At 38.1% G+C, this 20,469-nt stretch overlaps 1 long non-coding RNA gene across 1 annotated transcript; it reads left to right on the top strand.

Moving 5' to 3' along the window:
• The first annotated feature begins 13,707 nt into the window (after nt 1-13,707).
• Nucleotides 13,708-19,369, top strand: LOC134415279 (uncharacterized). The gene is made up of 3 exons (XR_010027013.1): nt 13,708-13,775; nt 15,217-15,280; nt 19,353-19,369. It is a non-coding gene; the product is annotated as an uncharacterized LOC134415279 (long non-coding RNA).
• The last annotated feature ends 1,100 nt before the right edge of the window (nt 19,370-20,469 follow it).

Genomic DNA, 20,469 nt, shown 5'->3' with positions numbered 1-20,469 from the left:
TATATGTTGCACCTCATGATTTCTGCTTTTGTTTTTTTTTTTTTTACCTTTCCAATATAACTTATCCATTCTCATTGTGTGTCTTTGGAAGGTGAAAAAATTTCTGAGAGATAAAATTCTTTTACCTTACCAATTCCTTCCCCTGGCTGTGTTTCAAATTGGTGATTTTTGCATCGCCCCTGCACCATCTCTTTTCCAGAAAGAGTTGCATATGGGAAGACTGACTTCAGGACAGTTGCTTTTTTTTTTTTTTTTGTGGATGTTTTGGTTGTTGGGTTGGTTTTTTTTGTTGTTGTTGTGTTTGTTTGTTTATTTGTTGGTTGTTTTTTTCTTTTTGCTGGGGTAATCCCTGGATGAGGGTTCCTGGATAAGTTATGACAGCTCAATCACATCTCTAAATTGTGCTAAACTGTGGTGGAAGCAAGGGGGATGCTCTGCAGCCAAGAGTTATTGGAGAGCAGCGTGCTCTGATTAGGCCCCGTTTGTCCCTTGGCAAAGCCTGTGTGTTGGTGCTGTGTGTGTGTCCTTTCTGTCAGCTGGTGCTAGGCTTCCCATGCCAGAAATATTTCTGTTAGGTATCCAGGTCTTCCTGCTGTTGAAGTGGCACACAGGGAGTAGATTTTGACAGGGCAATTTTCTGGACAGCTATTAGAAATTTTTTGGAGGCTGTATCCTGGATGCTGTTTTATTCCAAAATATTTTACTGTACTGCAATTGCTCTTTTTTGTTTTGTTTCTTGTAAATGCTATGATACATCTAGAACAGTGGTCAGATTCCTATTACCTGAGCAGAGTTGTCTAATTCAGGAGTTGGGGTTTTTCTGTTGCATCAGACTGATGGGGATGGAGGCAAGGAAAGGCTGTGCTCCTCAGTGGCATTGGTGCTCAGGGTCTTCTGGAGGTTTTATGCAAAAAATCCCCAATTAGTGAAAGGAGCGTGTTCTCTGGCAGTGCAGTTGACTTTTGCTGCCCTTTTATAACAAATTGTAGTGTTGAACTTGTGACCTTTATTCCAATTTTAAAGTGTGTGTCAAGGTACCATAAGCTGTTAAGTTGCTCACAATCATGCAAATCGTTAGTAACTCACTCTGAATTTGGTATGATGGTGCTTTGTGGAGTCTTTAAAACAGATATTGCACTGCTGTCCTCAATCATGAGGCACTGAGCTCAATGAGCTCCCCTGATCATTTGTACCTCTCTACTGTCACTTCTACAGTGAGTGAGAGAGAAACAGCCCTATGCAATCACTCACATACTAAATTAACTTCTGAAGTTTTCTCCACTGACCATGAAAAAGGAGAAGGCTTCAAATTTTTATGTTAGAGCCTAAGATCCAGGTGGACTTGGGCATTCAAAGTGCATTTTCTTTCCAAAATATTGGATATTTGGCTAAAATAAGCTAATAAAATCTTGGTTTCTTGGTTTGAAACATCAGAAGTTTGAATGACAATCTTGCACAGATAGCGTTAGTCTTTTACATCTCTCTTTCTGTTTCTGAGTCCTCATTGGTGGCCTGTGTTGTGTACCTGGTTATGTATGTTGCTAAAATTGATACTGAGAGGCATCATGTAGCCCTCTTTCTCTGAAGTGTCGTAACAATTTGATAAGCCCATTCTCTTCCTTTGGATAAAATATTTTTACTGTGGGATTTCTTCAGATTTCATTGAAAATCCTAAGGGATTCAAACTAACTGCTGCCTGGTACTGCTTTGTAATGCAGCATCTTGAAGCTGGCGTCACAAATAAGTACCCAGTGACTAATCTCTCAGCTAAACCTGTTGGGTTCTTTTATTTTTAATACAGAAAGCTAGATTGTCTTGTTCCTCTTGCCAAATTATAGGAGTAGCTGTTTGAAAAAGAACCCACAGTAGAAGGAAGACATCTGTTCAATTTCCTTTGTTCTTTCCCCCCACTGGATATTGCTGAAAACTAAAGATGTTATTTTCCCCCCCTGTTTGTCATCAGGCAGGATAAAATGCACGTTACTTTTCATTTCACCATTGTTTCTCTGTAATCAAAAGAGAAGTAATGTTTAAATTAAGAACTTCAATATTCTCATCCTACACAAAGTTCTGCAAAGCTGGTACTTTGCTGACTAGTTTTCAACAAGGAATCACTAGGCTTGCCCATGCACAAATGCTGCTTCAGAAATTAGGTCTCCTAGTACGCAACTACTAGTGAAAATAATGATTGTCTTTCAGGGTTGGTTGGTTTGGGGTTTTTCTTTTATTTCAGTGACAATTCTGTACCAGTGGCCAGGCAATTGTGAATCACTGTATATTTGTGTGTGCTGATATTCCTTTAGAATCACAGAGCAGTAGAATGGTTTGAGTCAGAAGGGACCTTAAGAGATCATCTGTTTTAATCTATCTACTCCCTTAGGCCAGGGGCAAGTAGACTGGGTTGCTCAAAGCCTCATCCAACCTAATCTTGAACACATCCTATGTTCCTAGGTGGAACATCTTCAGCTTCTCTGTGGAACCTGTTCAAGTCTCTTGCCACTCTCATCATTAAAAAATTCATGTTTATGCCCTACCTACACCTGCCCTCTTTGTGTTCAAAATTGTTGCTCTTTGTTCTGTCACTACAGACACTGGTAGAAAAATCTGCTGCTGCCTTTCTAAGATATTCCTTTGTGTACTGAAAAGCTGCAGTTAAATATTCCTGGGGACTTCTTGAGCTTGATCAACCCAACACTCAGCCTGTCTTCATAGGAGAGGTGTTCCAGTTTAATGCCTTTACTTTTGATATTTAAGCAAGGCAAATGTTCTGGACCACCACCTGCCTTGTAATGAGCTACCAAATACCACCTACCCAACTGCCTTCCACCACGACTTCATTGCTCCCGTGCCCAACCATTAAACCTCTTTTATTAAACCTCTTTTATTTATGCTCTATCTAATTAACAAGCTTGCAGTGTTCTTTCAGCCCTGATGTTGGAGAGAGATGGCCATTAGCCATACAAATCAGCAATGCAGTGATCAGGGTGACAAGGCAGGTCATCCCCTTGCCCTGTGGTGGAAAATGCATTTTCCTTCAGCCCTCTTGTCAAGCACTGGAAAATTCCCCAGTGGATCCAGTCCATGGCCAATTTATCTCATTAATGGGAGATCCCACGACTTTTTGTACCTCATTATAGATGCCACACTTTTTGTAGGTGTGGTGTGCTGGATTTTCTGGGGCACAGTTAATTTTCTTCACAGTAGCTTGTGAGGGTGGGGTTGTGCCTTGGATTTGTGCTGGAAATACGGTTGATCACACAGAGATGTTTTCTGTTATTGCTGAACAGGGCTCTTACAGAGCCAAGGCCTTGTCTGCTTCTAGTAGAAACCACCAATGAGTGGCTCTGGTGGGTTTGGTTACTGATTGGGTTTAAACCATGGCACAGAGGTAGAATATTTCAGCAGTTGTATTATTATGTATGTTTTTATTAACATTTGTCTTTGTCCTTCCTCATCCCTGTGGCAAATCCTCATTGGACTATTAGCACTAAGATGGGAACAGACTCAGCTGCATTAGATTGATAAAAAGAGAAAGCTGTGATCACTCCAAGTTCCATCAGCATTTCAAGGTACAAGTTGTTCATTGGTTTGTACATACAAGGTAATTCCACTGAATATTTGTTATGGTTTCTTAACCTCGCTGCAACATTTCTGATGCCCAGGAGAAGGAGAATATACAACCAGTGCTGTATTTGAGATTCTCATAGGCATGCAAAGCCTTGAAATACAGCTCCAAAATAGAGTAAATTCCAAAGTAGTAAGGTCAGCCTAATTTTAATCTTTATTTTGCATCTCTTGATAATGTTAACATTTTCTAAATATTGCCCTTGCTGAAGTATTTAGTATTTTAAAATATATTTCATGGAAAAAATGTCTCTAGTTTAAGTTTGGACTAACCCTTACCAATACATATATGCACATATATATGTTAAGAAAATGTTCCTGGTTTTAGTAATTTAAGTCTTTGTCAAGATCTTGTTAAGACTTTTTAAGTTCCTAAAGAGGTGTATTTATAACTTATTTTGGCTTTATATCTTTCCTCACTAAGTTTAGTAAGAAATGGCCTCCCTTCCCCAACAAGAGCATCAGTTGGCAACTATATGATAATATGAGAAAAATTTATCTTCCTGTTGTGTCCCTTCATGCTGAAACACTGCAGAGTTTAAATTCTTCTGTTGGTTTGTTTATTTTCTCTCTCACTGTTGCTGTTCCCCTCTTGTTCTTGCATTTAGTATCTTTCTTTAGTTCCCCTATTTCTCTTTTGGGTTGCAAAAGTGATGATTTTGTATTGGGGGATATTTTTCTCTGCATGGAATGTTTTAAAACATAACAATGCAGCATGGTGGACAAACACCAGGATTTATTTTTCTCAGTCAGCTGGATCTAAAGCCCATTGTAATCAATGGAAACAACACAATATGATCCAGTAGGATTAACTCCAATATGAGTAGAAGCTAGGGAACATAATTAAAAAGCATGGCCATCCCAAAAAAAGTGGTGAGGGCATTCCAAGTCTGTCTCCCTCTTTACTGGGGAGTGGTGGAGGTAAATTGCAAAAGTAGACCTGCCTTTTTGTCTTCTCTGAAAGGTGACACTTGAGATGACCTAAAGTGAAGCCCAAGGGTGTCTTTTTTGTATAAAATCAAGGTCTGAGGAGCAAAAGCCAATGGAGGTTCAAATAATTCGAAGAACAGATAGTGAAGAAGTTTGTATCTTTTTCTCTCTGCTTTTAGCTTAAAACGTAATGTGAATACTTCTGTCTAGCTGAAAATTCTTAGCAAAGGAAAGAATTTAAAAATTTGATCAGAAAAATTTTGGTGGAGTCCTACTGAGACATTTTAGCACAAAAGATTGTGTATGACTCAAGAACAAAGGATGATGAAGAAATTGTTGGACATCATTAAGTATTACATTGTTATTTTGCTCTGTAATAGAGGACTGTAACTCATTCTGGAGCCTGATTTTTTTAAACAGAATTAACATAAACTGTTAGCTACAAAAGTAACTGATATGTAGAGGTACCTATTTGCCATTCCTTGCAATTCTGGGTAAGCAGGAAAAATGTTTGAAAATAATATCTAAACTATTTGACTTTTTGATCCAGAAGTATGACTGATAACTAAGGGTGAAATCTAAACTGAGAGGTTAGGAATTCCTAAAATACTGGGTTTTAACCTATTCATGTCTTTTCCCATTATCTCTCCTCTTCACTCTGAAAAAAGCAACATACATGCGCAATGATTTGTGGGTGGTTGCAAGCAATGACTTCTTGTAAGCAATGCCAGTGTTGAGTCTGTCACTAATTTGCTTGAATGCTTTTGGAAAATAAGGCCTTTCACCTCTCTTCATACTTTTTTTTTTTTAGGTACATCTTTTACATCATACAATTTGCCTAGGCTGGGAAAAAAATGTTAAGAAGAGAAGGTAAATGTAAGGCTGATGTAGAGCATTTTAGAGAAATCGTCCTTCAAACAAGTGGATCAAGAAAAGCTAACAGCATCTCATTATCCCATTCATATGTTCCATTGATTTGGGTTCTTGAAAGGCATTTAGCTTGCTGAGTTGGATTTAGATTTGCTATGACAGGAATGGCATTGCCTTTTATTTTGATTCTTGCAGACTTCAGTCAAGTGGGATAATGTTACATCCATGCTTTCCCTAAAATCCTGACCCTTTAGCTTGGGCAATTATTATTATATTATCTTGGTGCTAGAACTGGAGATTTTCTTTTCCTTGTGACTATAATTTCAGTGCTGTGATTCCCCACCCATTTCTTAGATAACACAGGCTTGGCAGATGGAGGAAAGGACAAAGCCATCAATTCCCTTCAGTGGTGTAAGTGAGGAAGAGACAAAACCCAAGTGCCACTGTCACCAGGCATTAAAAATCTCGAGATGGAGATTGTTAAAAAAGCACAGAGTGGTGAGTATTAAACTGTATTGCAAATTTTGTTTTTACTGTGGATGTTTTGGCAATATGTCCTCTGAAACAAATTCTCATCAGGGTCTTCTCTTTAAGAGCAGTTCCCTTTACTTTGGCTCTTACTTTGTGTTGTCTTGTAATATTTTCCTAAGATTCTTGTTCCTTCTTTAGCTTTATGGATGAATATTTCATATGTGGATGAATTTGGAACAATAAATTCTGCCAAAAGCATAAGATGTCAGTATTTGCCAGGTTTCAGTTTTTTAACAGCATCATCCCAACAGCAGGCTATGGTCTTTTCCAATATATTCTTTGATGGTCCAACAGTGTGTAAGGAAAACAATTTCTGGATGCTCTTTAATTAGAATGACTGATGTTTTCTCTGAGGTTTGCAGACAGCACTGACACTTCAGTGTGTTTTCTGAGAAAAGAGGTCTGTGACAATTGACAGAAAAACATCTGCAATACTGAGAAGTAATATATTTATCTACTTCTGATATTTCTGGGAACCTCACAGCTCGATCTCAAGGTCATAAAGTCCAAGCTTTATTTTGACAAATACAGAACTGACTCCCAGAGTTTAGAGCTCTGCAAAAACTCAAGGCACTCTCCTGTTTGAACAATGCTTTCCAAATTTAAATGGTATGGGTGCTTCTCTTGGAAGCAGCCTTCAGGTCTGTGTCAGGCCTGTGACACAGAGGAGATGGCTTGCTTCAATCCCTTCCTTTCCCTTCCCCAAGAGCAATTCCTGGCTCCTGAAAGCTTGGCTGCTCCACAGTTCATCCCTGCAGGCTACACCCACTTAGCTCATTTGGGATCTGCTGCTTTCCCAATACTGCTACAGAGTCTGCACAAATACATCTTCAATTTACCTTGCAGCTTTTCCACTCTTCTGCTGCACAGTCACAAACTGGGATCACAAAGCATTTTATTTCCCCTGCTTTCAATCCACACATACTTATTCCTGTAAATCTGAGCTACAACACTGACTGCCAACAGAGACCTCATCTCCATGTGGACACACTTTCCATTTCCCAACTCCTGAGGCTTGATCCTGCAGACCTGCTGGATTATGGGGGAAATGGTGAAACCTGCAGGTCTAGGGTCCCGCAGTGGCAGAACAGGAGCCACTATGTGAATGGTTTTACCCTGGCTTTGTGGCTTTGTTCCTGTGCTTTGGAATAAACTGAACAAAACCCCATAGCTAAAGCTCCTGTTTTGATACTCCTCCCCAACCAAGCTGGAGTGATCAGCAGGGTCTGTAATGCTTATGGCTAAAATTAAGCATCTTTTGGAGGTAAATGATTGCTAACAACAGAAGAATAATTTGTCCTGGATCTGTTCAAATGTTCAGTCTTAAAAACTGATTTATGTTGGTTTTGGTCTTTTTTTTTCTTTAGGAATTGGAGCATTTTGTTTCACCATTCTCAGATGAAATGTTTTGATGTTTAGTTTTGAAACAACAAAGACATGTATCTTCCGATTCATGTTTATAATTGGCATAAATGATTTCTTTGTGAAAGAACACTGAGATCTTGACTAAATTATTTTCTCTGAGGGTAAGTCTCCATTCATTGCTAAGTCTGTTAGGAATCTCCTTGAGTTGCACGTGTCTGCTGTGATACAACACTGAAGCCTCTGTTATTCTGATCTACCATATGCTTATTTATTCTGAAAAAATCTGTTACTACCTTCATGTTCAGAGACATCCTTTGTCTCCATGCTAATTCACTTCTTGGCTATTTAACTGGCCCACTGAGACTCATCTGCAATAGATTTTACATAGACTGGAAACAAGACTGAGACCCACATTTCTTTTTGCATAGACCATTGTAAGGGAAGGGAGGTCTAACGGTGAATACAGGAGGTGAATACATTTTTGGAGGGATAAAAGCTTTTATCACCTCTAAGTAATTTTAACACAAGGAAAATGAAACTTTGGCCCTAAAAAACTAGCTGCACATAGAAGTAGTAAATCAGAAATATTAATATCCCACTGTCAGTAGTAACATAGTTCAGTCTTTTGTCAGACACACACACCACACTCTATCTAATGGTGATCTCACATTGCACTTAAGGAATCTTTCTACTAAGTATTTGTCCTGTCAGTTCTGTCAGAGAAATATTAAACTCTTTATAATTAATAAACTAGCTTTGCTGGCCCAAAAGATATAAAGAGCTAGGTCTAGTGCTAATAATATTTGCAGAAGTAACCTTCAGACATTGGACTGCACTGCTTTTTTTCTTGCCAGTGGGCTGAAATATCTTTTGTTTGGAAGAGATAATTTTAATATCCTCCATATATTCCACAGATAGAGAAGGCAAGCCAAGAACCCGTTTATCTTGCCTGAAATTTGATTTCAGAGGAATTATTTATTTTAATAGAAAATTGATCCTAAAGGGGAGATCACTTCTCAGGAAGCCAGAAGTGGAGTATTGCTTTACCTGTTTAAAAAAATGGTACTTACCACCTCCTAAGCAGCACGTATTCCCAGCCCACTGCCAATAAATCTAACAATGTGCAGTAGCTAGCAGCCTGTTCCCCCATAAGTGCTGCATGTGATCATGTACTGAAAGGTCTTGTTAAAAAGTATGTGCACAGTGGAACAGTTCAAGCTTCTGTGGGATCTGTAAATTTAAACACATTTCCTTTACAATGTTTAAGAAGCCAAGGTACACTTCTTTCACATAGATTTGTCTTAAAAAGTGATAAATATGAGCCATATTGAATATAGATTTAAATTAACTTTAATATAGCAACTCCATATTTTTCAACATGTGCAAATGCTGAACTTATTTGCCACAAGGCTAAATGATTGTGCCACTTCATTTCACTTTAAATTTTAGATCTAAGGACTAATTTTAAAATAACACAGACTGAGTTTGGGAAGCAATGTCACGAAGTAAGAATCACACCAAAACCATGTGTGAACAAAGGTGACACCAAAGTGTCTTTGTATCACTCTGCTCAAATGGTTGTCTGGGCACTGACTCTGCTTCTTTAATTACCAAGACAAATCTCAGTGCAGACAAAGGATGTAGCTGGAGGAGGAAGTAATTCTGTCCAAGAAATATTTAGTCCTAAGTTAGTGTAGCTACTGGGAAGTAGCAAAGACACAAATACCCTATTTAAAACTCTTCCAGCTCCAGAACACTCTTTTAAAGCACTCTCATAAAAATGGATGCTCCATAAGCAGCAAGAAGGAACCAGCTCCCAGTGCTACTCCAATAGAACTGAGCAAGAGCTGTGTCAATCTCCTCAGGCCTTAAAATTTCCAGCTGAATTTAAACTTGTGTTTAAATTCAGAAATTTTAGATGCTTCTGGGAGGAACTGTCATTAACAAAACGTAGACTACATTAAGCATGGCAGGGAGCAGTTGATCTCTTTATACAGCCTCGATTATATTCTTGTTAGGCACTTCTTCATGCTGAAGATATTTCATGCAGAAATGCCTGCGATCACAACAGAATGTTCAAACTGATATGCCTCTGAATGTTGCAATAGGAAAAAGCAATTCAGTAGTGTGGGTAAGCTTTGAAGTTTTGTAAGGACTCCTGTGAGTTTATAAATACCTGTCTAGATATATTTATACAGAAGTAGCACAAAGTTGTATTCTTACGTGCGCCGTTGATTTAAAACCCAAGACATTTCAAAGTCAGCTAGTCACTAGTCCAATCCTGTGTTCAGGGAGAGAAAAATAAAAAAAAAGGATGTGAATGATAGGCCAAAATCCAGGAGGATACATGACAAATTCATACAAATATTTTCTAACTGAATTTTTTTTATCCTGTGTGGAGAGACACTTTATATGGCTGGAACTGGTTGTTTGGTTGCAGATATATGTGGATTCTTGGGAGGGGGTAGGGTTGTTTTTTGTTTTGTTTTGGGGTTTGCTGTTGTTTTTTGGTTCTGTGGGTTTATGTTTTTAGGAACAAGTGAGGCCACGTTGTGAAAATGTGAGCTGTTGTGTGAGAGGTAAACCCGTGATATTGTCTTTAATCTGAAAGGCAGAGATGCTTTATAATGCAGTTGTTTCCAAGTGAATTCCACTAGTTCAAATGAAATTGGAGCTCGTGGAGAAGATGCTCTGTTGTCCCTTCCCCAGACTTGTGGCTGGTCCTAGCTCATGGTACACACGGGTTCTGCAAGGCAGCTCTGACCTCCCTCTTGGTGCAGTTGCAGTTGAGATTGAGCATCAGAGTCAGCTACTATATCAACCAGGAAAAATGACACATTTGAACAGAAGGCAACATCTCCTTCCATCCAGAATAGAAGGTTATAAACAAAAAAATATTTATTGCATGTCTCATCCCTCTTCATTTCCCTTAATTGTCTCTCCTGCTCGTATACGCTTTCTTGTTCATTTTCAGAGTTTTCCCACTAAACTTCTTTCCCTTTGAACTCAAGCAAATTGCTTTTGATTCCAACATGGAAAATGAAATGTGGAGTTACTCAAAATTTTAAAACTGCATCTTCTGGGTTTATCTGATATGATTCTGTCTAACTCCATTGTTGTGCTCAACTAAATTACTTTCTATAGGAGTTATAACGTGGTCACACCTCCAGAGCCATTTTGAATAGATTTCAAATGGTCTTCAAAGGGTTTGTTTGCTAATACATGGAGCCACCTGCAGCTGTGAATGTTCTCCTCCCATCATGACCAGAGAACAGAATTCACTTCTCTGACATTACTCTTTGCTAGTGGTAGGCTCCTTTGAATGTGTGTAGGACAAGCATTTCTCCTTTCCTTTAATAGCACACCTGGTCACCTATTGCAAACAACATTCAGCCAATCCTTCATTAAGCCTTTAGACATCCATCCTGGTTTTGACACCTAGCAATTATTCCAGTAGGCAGCTGTTCCTTCGGCATTGTTTTACGCTTCGCAATCGCATATGGTGGCAATTTCATGCCATCTGCTAGCACTGCCAACAGGGCTCTAACATGCAGTTTTTCATCCCCCAAAGTTGTTTTTTTTTTTTATGATGACAAATTCTGTGCCTGTTTCTTCAGAGGTGTAACTGGGTGCTGTGTCAAAGCAAACTGGAGTCTCATTGGCATTCCCCATTTGGCCCGGCAAGCACTGAAAGGCATTGATTTTTCTAGGGAAGCTGGAAAGTAGGTGTGGGTATAACAAAGTTCTTCACTGTAGGCAGAATCCATTGTGCCACATCATTTGTACACATTGACTGTTACTTGCCTTGAATTCCCTCTATGCAGCGTTTTTTGCTTGTAGTATTTCTTGATCTTTCAATTTAATGATTTCCTACTTTAAAGGGGTTTCTGTCTTTTCTTGGAGCGTGCAGCAACTCTACAACTTGTTCTTCTACTTTTCTACTTTGTGAGTGTTCTATTTTGGGTGCATTTACATATATATATAGTATGTCCTCCCAGCACCACATTTTTTTTTAATAAAAGGTACCACCAAACTTAAAATATGTGTTGTATACCTATTGGTTCCTCCCCTCCACACAATCTGCTATTTCACACATAACTTAGAAGATTTGGGGAGACTCAAAACTGTGAAAGATCGCTGCGGAGCCTTCTGAGTTACAGTGCAACACACAGCTTCGTGAGTCAGTGAGAAAAAGAGTTAACATGTTATCACTGTGTTTTATTTAAACTTAAGAGTTGATTTGGGCTTATTTATGCTCCTTTTTCACTGGGAGACCTCCCACAGTGCACACTCACTTTGTCTTCATTAATCCTAAAGGAAGAGGAACTCATTTTTTTCAGTTGAACTAACTGGGGGGGGAAAGTTATCCTTTTTTGCTGAGGCTTGCTGCATCACTGAAACACACATGAGTCTCTGGTGCAAGATGGGATCCACCCAAGAATGCCAAGGAAACTGCCAGAACAGGTCACTGAGCAAAATTCAATCATTTACCAGCAGCCCTATTCAAATGGGGCGTCCCAGTTGGTTGGAGGTTAGGAAAAGTAACAAACATCCAAAAGTAGCAAACATTACAAAGGAATGGTGGGATGGGGAATCTGGAGAACTGCAGGTCTCTTAGCTTCACCTTGGTGCCAGGGAAGGTCATGGAGCAGATCATCTCTAGTGCCATCACATCTTGAGTGTACAGGATAATCAGAGCATCATGCCCAGCCAGACTGGAATTGTGACCAGCAATGGTGAGGCCACACCCAAAATTGTGTGTTCAGTTTTGGGCTTCTCACTACAGGAAAGGCACTGAGGTGCTGGAATGAGTCCAGAGAAGGGAACAGAGCTGGTGAAGGGTCTGGAGCACAAGTTTTGTTAGGCTGAAGGACCTTGGAGGGTTTAGCCTGGAGAAAAAGAGGCTCAGTGGAGACCTTATCACTCTCTACAACTCTCTGCAAGGAGGATTTAGGCGTATGGGGGTTGGTCTCTTCTCCCAGGTAATCAGCAATAGGATGAGAAGAAATGGCCTTAAGCTGTGCCTAGGAGAGGTTTAGATTGGATATTAGGAAAAAATTTCATCACTGAAATCATTATTAAACACTGGAACAGGCAACCCATGGCGGAGGTGGAGTCACCAATTCTGAATATATTTACAAAACAGCAGATGTGGAGGTGAGTATCATGGTGGAGCCGCCAATTCTGGATGTATTTAAAAAAACAGTAGATGTGGAAGTGAGGAACATGTTTTAGTGGTGGACTTGGCAGTGCTGGGTTAGTTGTTGGTTTTGATGGTCTTAAAAGGCTTTTCCAATCTAAATAATTCTGTAATTATAGTGAGGTGGGGATCGGTCTTCTGCGTAACAAGTGACAGGATGGGAGGAAACAGCCTCAAGTTCCACCAGGAGAGGCTCAGACTGGATATTGGGGAAAATGTCATCACTGAAAGGGTGGTCAGGCATTGGAACAAGATGCCCATGGGAGAGGTGGAATCATCATTCCTGAAAGTGTTCAAAAGGCACTTGGTTTACTGGTGAACATGGTGATTCTGGGTTATTTGCTGGTCTCAGTGACCTTTGAGGTTTTTTCCAGCCTTCACAACTTTATGCTTTTCCTTCTCCGTTGCTAAAAGGAATAGATTTTTCAGTAAGAGATGTGGAAATATAAGAAATAAATGACAAGAATGGAATCATGACGCAAGGGAAATTTTAGGGAACAATTAAGTATTGAACTATTGGGATCTCTCCATCCTTTTCCTCCACTCAAACCTTTGGTTCTTTTCTGTTCCCTGAGTAAATTAATTCAAATGAAAGCCATGGTTTTGTATTTGTAAATACATGCCAGAGTGTTATTGTTTTGTTGCCAGTAGGTTTGCCCACCGAGGCCTCCCAGCCTCTGTATTTATGCACTTTTCACACTGTAAAGGGATCATAGCTCCTTGGGAGACACACTGCTAACATTTCTGTGGTGCAGAAAATAGAGAAATAGTGGTAGGCCAGCGCTGATATATTGTTAAAATTCCTGACTTCATTTATGTGGGAGCCTGCTAAATCTTTATTTTGCAATCTGAATTCAGAAGGAGGAAAAGTGATGCTGAATTACTTTCTTTCTCACCGGGAGCAGTCTCACGCTTGCTGCCTGTGCTTTGTGAGGGCTGCATACATAGTTAAACACCTTTTGAGTTTACAGATGCCTTTACATTTACAAATGCCTTTATCTTCAGAAGCATATTTGACACACTAGGCTGGCTTACAGTCTGAAAAGGCAGTGAATCATTCCGTGAATAGCTGAATACAGAGCGTTTGAAACAATCAACGACAACTTGCCAGGGCTTGGGCAGAATGCTCCCTATTGTAAAAAAGAGCTGTAGAGCAGCCTGTGAAACTGCAGTGGTCATCTGATAGGAAAAGAATGCAGCCAATCTCCAAGGAGCTAAGCAGGTTTTAGCATCGCCAGTTGCCTGTAGTCATAACGTAAGTTATCTCCCTGCATTTCACAGGCCTTTCATGTTCTGCTTAGGAATGAAAATATTGCTGCTTTTTCTAATCTTCATATCTTAAGTATTTTCATATTTAGCAAAATCTGGGTTTTTTTTTTGTTTTGTTTTGTTCATTAGTTAGTTAGTTTTTGAATATTTGATCTGTTTATACCAATTCACTTTTTTCCTGAATTTGTGAAAACTACAAATACAGGTTATTCCTGCATCACATGACATTATGCAGGCTTGAAGGTGAAATCCTATTATATGAACATTTGCACACTTATATTTTCACTATTAGACTCTTAATACCCCACAGCTACTAGAAGAGAACAAAATTAGAAGCTAGTGACTTGACTTCTCCTTTCTTCTTTATTCTGTACATCCAGTTACAAAAGGGTGACATGTGTGTGGGAGGTGTAAAGAGAGAGTAGAGATGCATGTGGGGATGGGGTGTAAATATTTTAGCACTGCTAGACAGCCTAGTTTATTCCATTTACTCTGAATTGCACTGTTACATTGCTTCACATTCAGTTGTTCACATCTCAAAATCTCAAGTTTCTGGCATTCCAGACATATCTACAAGGTTTGTGTGGGAGAAAAGTATTTTCCCAAATCTGTTGAATATAGACTTTGACTTGCAACCTTGCTGAAATCCAGGGTAAACTATTCTTTTGGCAGCAATGCATTTTAGATGAACACCATAAAGAATTAAACAAGCCTTCAGATGATCAGTACCATCATCACTCACCACTGAAATGGAACTGTTTCTCCAGTAAAACAAAGAAAATCAACACTAATCCAAGCTTGCCCTGTAAATATTACAGATACCCAAAGAAAGTAAGCAGGGTGAACTCTCTTACACTTTTGAACTTAGAAGCAGAGTAATAGAATTTTTCATACCAGGAGAAATGGTATTTGTTATTACCACATATTTTCCTCTTTATTTTCATTGTGCACATAATTGTATACTTGGTGTGTTTAATAAGTCTTACTGTGCTACAGTGCAATTCAAGAGAGTGCTCAGAGATTCAAAACACAATGTCAATGAAATTAGATGCCACTGCTAAAGGAGCTCTTCTGTATTTTATTTCTTTGTGGGTTTTGTAAGTATAATTCTGTGAATGCATAGGAAATTATGGAAAATCACAACAAAAGACATATACTGTGCCAATGGTGATTATATTTCTCTGTTATCAGAATGTCTAAAATGAGTAGTTATGTTTTCTACATTTTGCTGTACCACACTGTTTGAATTATAGACATTTGGGGAATATTTTCCTTCTGTAGAAATTGGTCTAAGTCATTGTAGTAGAAGGGGAAGAGCTAAATGGATGTAATTTTTTTTCTGTTCTGGTACCTTTCCACCAGAGGTCTTGGAAATTCTTTCATGGAACCTGTCTAAATTGGCAGTAAATAATGTGCTTTTGTACCAGGTGGATGTTGAATTGATTCGAAGGTGATCAGGTGCTGCATCATCTTTATTTTCACACATCAAAGGTAGGCATATTGCAAGCAATTAATCTTGTGCTTGTTTATTGTTTTGGAGTAAATGCATTTTGCACACCTTTTTTATTGCTGATTTTAATTTAATTACAAATCATCCCTATGTGTATCTGTCATTACTGTAGTGAACACAAAAGTGAAAGGATGAGAGAGTAAAGAAAAAGAAGCTTTTGCATCTGTGACACTGGTTACTTTTGAAACAAAAGACATAAAACAAATTACTCATCACTGGTGTTTTTGAAACAAATTAACTATTAGCAGTATTTGCAAACATATTTTGCTACTAACAGTAAAACACTTGTGTTTTGCATAAAAGCCTTGTCAGTTTTCAGAAAGTAATTTTGTTCTGGGGCCCAGTTTTGCGAGGTGGAATTTATTCAGAATAGGCCAGCATGGTTAGTTGTCATTGCAAACATCAGGTAAAAAATAGGGGGTACAATAAAATGAACCTTAAAAACTGAATTTTACCCTTTTTTTTTCTTTTCTACCTACTAATGTAGACATCAGTCCCTAGTAGGATAAATATTTCTTTTCACAATCACCCCACAAGGCTTTTTGTTAATGACTACGGCCATTAACTTGTAGGATATTTCTAAATCTCTGACGTTTTTATTTGGTGTATGGATCTGGATTTCACCAAAATGTACTTAATATAAATATGTTAAAATATGTAGGTGTTATTCTGTGAGATCTTTTCTGTTGCCCATTGTTGTTTTATTGAGAATAAGGATCGATGCCCTTGGGTTTTAAACTCTTTAAATTGTAACAGATAGGAATTCTTTACAAAAACCCACAGGCTGTTGTGCAGTTTTCACCTGTTAAAAGTAAAGCAAGGTGGTTTCTATTTGAAGTCTATAAACTCTTGTTTCTATGGAGCAACCAAACTTGAAGCTCCTATGTCATCCTATCTTCATAAAAAGTAGAAATTTACAGACAAGGGAAATGTGGAAGCATTAAAAGTAGTGGTTGTAGGACATGCCAGGATAGGCGTGTCTGTAATTGCAATTAAAATGTTCTAAAGTGCCTTTGGGGAGCAGCATTAACAAATCGGACAAACAAACATAATTTGTCCATTTCTCTTTTTCTACACTTCTCATCCCTTCCCAAAATGGCCCTGTTGGTCATGTACTGTAGAAAGTATTAATTATTTACATTTCTGGTGAATTTAAGTCTGTGGTTTTATTTTGTCATAATTGTGATAATGTAACCCTCTAAAAAGGAATGGGGAGGTGTTTTTGGATAATTTCGGGTTTTGAGTGCAGAGATAGGAGAATGTAGTGGTGTGACATCAGCATTCACATTTGCATCTCCCAAGTTCTATTCACTTTGTGGTTAAATCCACTCGGCTTATTCTTTTTAAATAATTTATTTTTTATTGTTTCCTAAATCCTTTCCTCTATCCTTTGTGTGTTATAAACATTCTTTGAACCCTCTTGTATAAGTCTAACTTCTTTTTAATTTTAGGTTATGAACAATCTCTGACTTAAATTGGGGAAAAATGATACAATTCAATGTGGAAGCTGACTCTTGGAGTCTAATACTAATTTTCCCCTTATATGCCAAAATTATAATGTTAAATATTCAGAAAGCTCTGTATCAGTAGACACTTTTTGGGGCAAGGGAAAAAAAGGAAAAAAAACCCAAACATTCAAACCCCAAAGAAATCTCTTTTCATAATGTTTTTTCCCCAGTAGTTCAATTTCCGTGATGCTCTTGTAGTTTCAGACACTCAAAACATAAAGCCCAATTTCCTTACAAAAGTAAAATTGGTAAGACCTTCATTGTTACTTTTGCTCTTTGATTAAAATCACTAAAAGTTTTGGCTTTTAAAAGTTCTTAGACAAAAGGACTAATTCTACTCTTGGTCTCATTCTGTAACAGCAGTGAATCCTTGCAACTAAATTCTCTTAGAGCGGAAAATGTAGATTCTTTACCTCCAAATACTCATGTTTACACTGTTGTTTGTAACTGAGAAATCTTGAATTAAATTTATGCAGCACAGGAGGAGGAGGATACAAATCCAAAGTAAAAACAATGTGAGATGTGTTCAAGCTGCAATGCCTTGTGTACCATACGTGGAATCTTGAGGCTGAAATGTTGGATAACTCTGTGGACTAATTCAGTGAATTAAGTATTTGTATAACGTTGTGTACATAAGCCTGGTTAATGGGTCCTTTGGTCTTCATAACACTAGAATATATTATTATACCACAGACTAAACAAAAACTGATAAAACACTGATTTTGTTAGTGGCAAAATTCTGCACTCTGGATAACAATTTTAACAGCTGTTTACATTTCATAAATGGTGGTTTTAAATAACTGTGAATTGCTGGCCTGAGCAGGCAAAATAAGAAATCCATTAAAATTTCAACAAAATATCTTCAGTTTTTCTACAACAATGAAATATTTAACAATGTAGCAACAAATATTTCAGAACAATTAAACTGTTTTATAGACAAAGAAAGCTCTTTTGCCATCCTGCACACCCCCAGGGCAAGGTGAAGCTCTGTCAAATGTGAGCCATTCTCCAGAGCAAGGATTTGATTGCACCAAACCCTGAGCCTCTGAATTTGGGTTTCAGATATCAAAATATTTACCCCTGTTTACTCTGTGTTCTTGATAGCACAAAAAGGCATCAGAGTGAGGTGAGATTTGATTTCTATGGTTTAGAAGCTACTAAAAGGTTTCCAAAATCCCACACCTCAAGTCCTTCTTTATAGCATGGTCTCACTATACAGGATTTTTTTCCTCAGCTCCAGTTTAATGACTGGGAATGCTTTTTGGAACTAATTGGATTTAAGAATGGGCTACAGAGTTAGCTTAGGATGGAAACTGCAGCCTTCATCCACTAAGAGATGAACACCAAAATTGTGAGTTGTGAAGTATTCTTGAAAAGTGACTGTGTAGAGGAAACAGACTAGTTCTACAGGCCGCTTGAAAGAGTAAAACAGGGGTAATATAAATATTGAGCAAGTGAATTGCTAGAAAATGGAGGAACCTTGTTGACCCAGATCCCTTACCTAGAATAGGAAATAAATTTACTTTATTCTTTCAAGATTGATAAAGGAAATCTCTGCATAAAAATTTTACCTGATAGCTGGGAAGCCCAAGAGGTGTCATAAATCCTTTAAAGATGTTATCTGATTCCTGAAATCTGCAGTGATGTGAATGCTAATTCCACCCCCTTATAACACCTCCAAAAATGTGGAATACATGAGGGCTAAAAGAATTCCAGTCTAATCTTCACTGCCCTTCTTCCACCACCCGTAATTTCTTTCACCATCACCAAGACCTCCAAAATAAAAAGTTAAGTGCAGTGTTAGTACATAGTATATGGGAAGGGATTTTGGGAACACAAAGGAAGGTCTTTGTGCATTCCAATAATAACAATATCTGGTTACCTTCATTAGAATCTGAATATAAATCAGAGCTTAGTTTGTCAAGTCTCAATAAAATCCATGAGGATGCAGAACGCTTGTTTTAGTGTAAATATGCAGCTGTTGAACTGAAACAAAGTTCATTCCCCAATGCCAGTCTTTGTTTCTAACTACAAATAAGTATTTGCTTAACTGAAGTGGAAGGGCACTCACAATTTATTGACCTGTAAATGTCTTATACTTCATCAAGGAATTTACAGAATTTTTCTGTTTCTCCAAATACCAGATCTGGATCATGAGAATACCATTAAGTATGTGCTCAGTCATTTTAACTGCAGTGATTCCTTATTTTGGATGGTTAATTCATTACTCTGCAGTGGATTTTGCTCCTAGTCACTGAATAATATATGTGTTGAGGATTGGGCATACAAATGTGTGATACTGTACATATTTTGTATGCAAACTGTTACCAGGCAACATCAATTAATGTTACAAGTAAATTAAAACCCAATTTGTTATAAAGATTGTATTTTATACTTTAAAAAAAAATCAATGGGATGTTGGGTGAATGAGGATGGTGGAACTGGACCTGCCTCCTTCACAGGTTCTCAGAGTGAGCAGAAGGGGTCTGGAATTTTTAGTCTACATCTGCTATAATTATCTGAACTGGAATCTTGTCTCATACAGTTCAGGAAACATTCAAGGCAAAGGGAAACTTGAAGCAGTAGAGGTGCCCAATACAAATGTGCGGGATGCAGAGTGAGTAAACCTGAACTCTGATGTGTCTGTAAGTGATCTAAGTCATGAACACATGAGAATGAAAAACTACTTATAAAGGTAGTACCAGATATTTTTTTCTTTGTTTTCTCTTATATGCACACCTCAAAGGGACAGTCTTCTAAAGGAAGTTGTTTTGTGAGCATTGCAACTCATGATTCTCTGTTCCTAAGTGTTCATATCTAATAGGTGCTTTTTTCCCTGCTCCTTTTTTTTTCTTTTTTTTCCCCCTCTTTTCCTCTACTCTCTATATTCTTCCACTGTACCTTGATCTTCTCAGGTGTCTGAATCCCCAGGTGGATAGAAAAATACTTTGTTACTTCTTTCAGGCTGCTACTGAGCTAATTTATTGAAATGAATATGTATGTCTGTTTCATTGACCAGCTGATGAATGAGAACTCAAAGAGTTGCTCCTTCTGCAGGGATAAAAATTTTTATTCCTACCCAGAGGCTGATTTTCTCAGACTTCATGTTTCTGATGCAGCCAGACTTACATTGTTGGATTTAGGTGATTTATTGAAAACGTTTTCACCAGGAGGGTAGGCAGCAAGCCTGTGAATAAGCTTTGTTTCTTAGGATATCGGGGTGCAATTTGAAATAAGGATATTTTTTCTGGGATAAATTTCAGACTTCTCTTGCCTCCCAGAAAATCAAGGAAGATACAATAGCGCAGTAAGACTTATTGGAGCAATCTGTCTTTGTAACACTAAGTCTGATTACTGGATACATTCCCAAGCTATGTAGTAATCTGAAAATTATATTTCCAGAACCAATTTGTCCTCATCCTTCCAAGCTATTTTCCCTCCTGCTCCATAACCTCTCTAGCGTCTGGTTTCCTAAAATCTGTCTATCCATTCAGAATTTGATTTTCTCCTGTACCCTTCCAAATTCCATATTTTTTTCTCATATTGATGGAATAGCACCATCCTTACCTGTCAATCAAAACCATAGTACTACAACTTTCAGTATTAAACTTGTTTATTTTTATTACCTCTTCAATAATACCTACATTCCTCAAATCCATATT

This window comes from Melospiza melodia, chromosome 2, assembly GCF_035770615.1.
Source record: "Melospiza melodia melodia isolate bMelMel2 chromosome 2, bMelMel2.pri, whole genome shotgun sequence".
Lineage (NCBI taxonomy): Eukaryota > Metazoa > Chordata > Aves > Passeriformes > Passerellidae > Melospiza > Melospiza melodia.
Note: the sequence above shows the minus strand (reverse complement) of the source record. Positions and strands in the feature narration are given on the sequence as shown.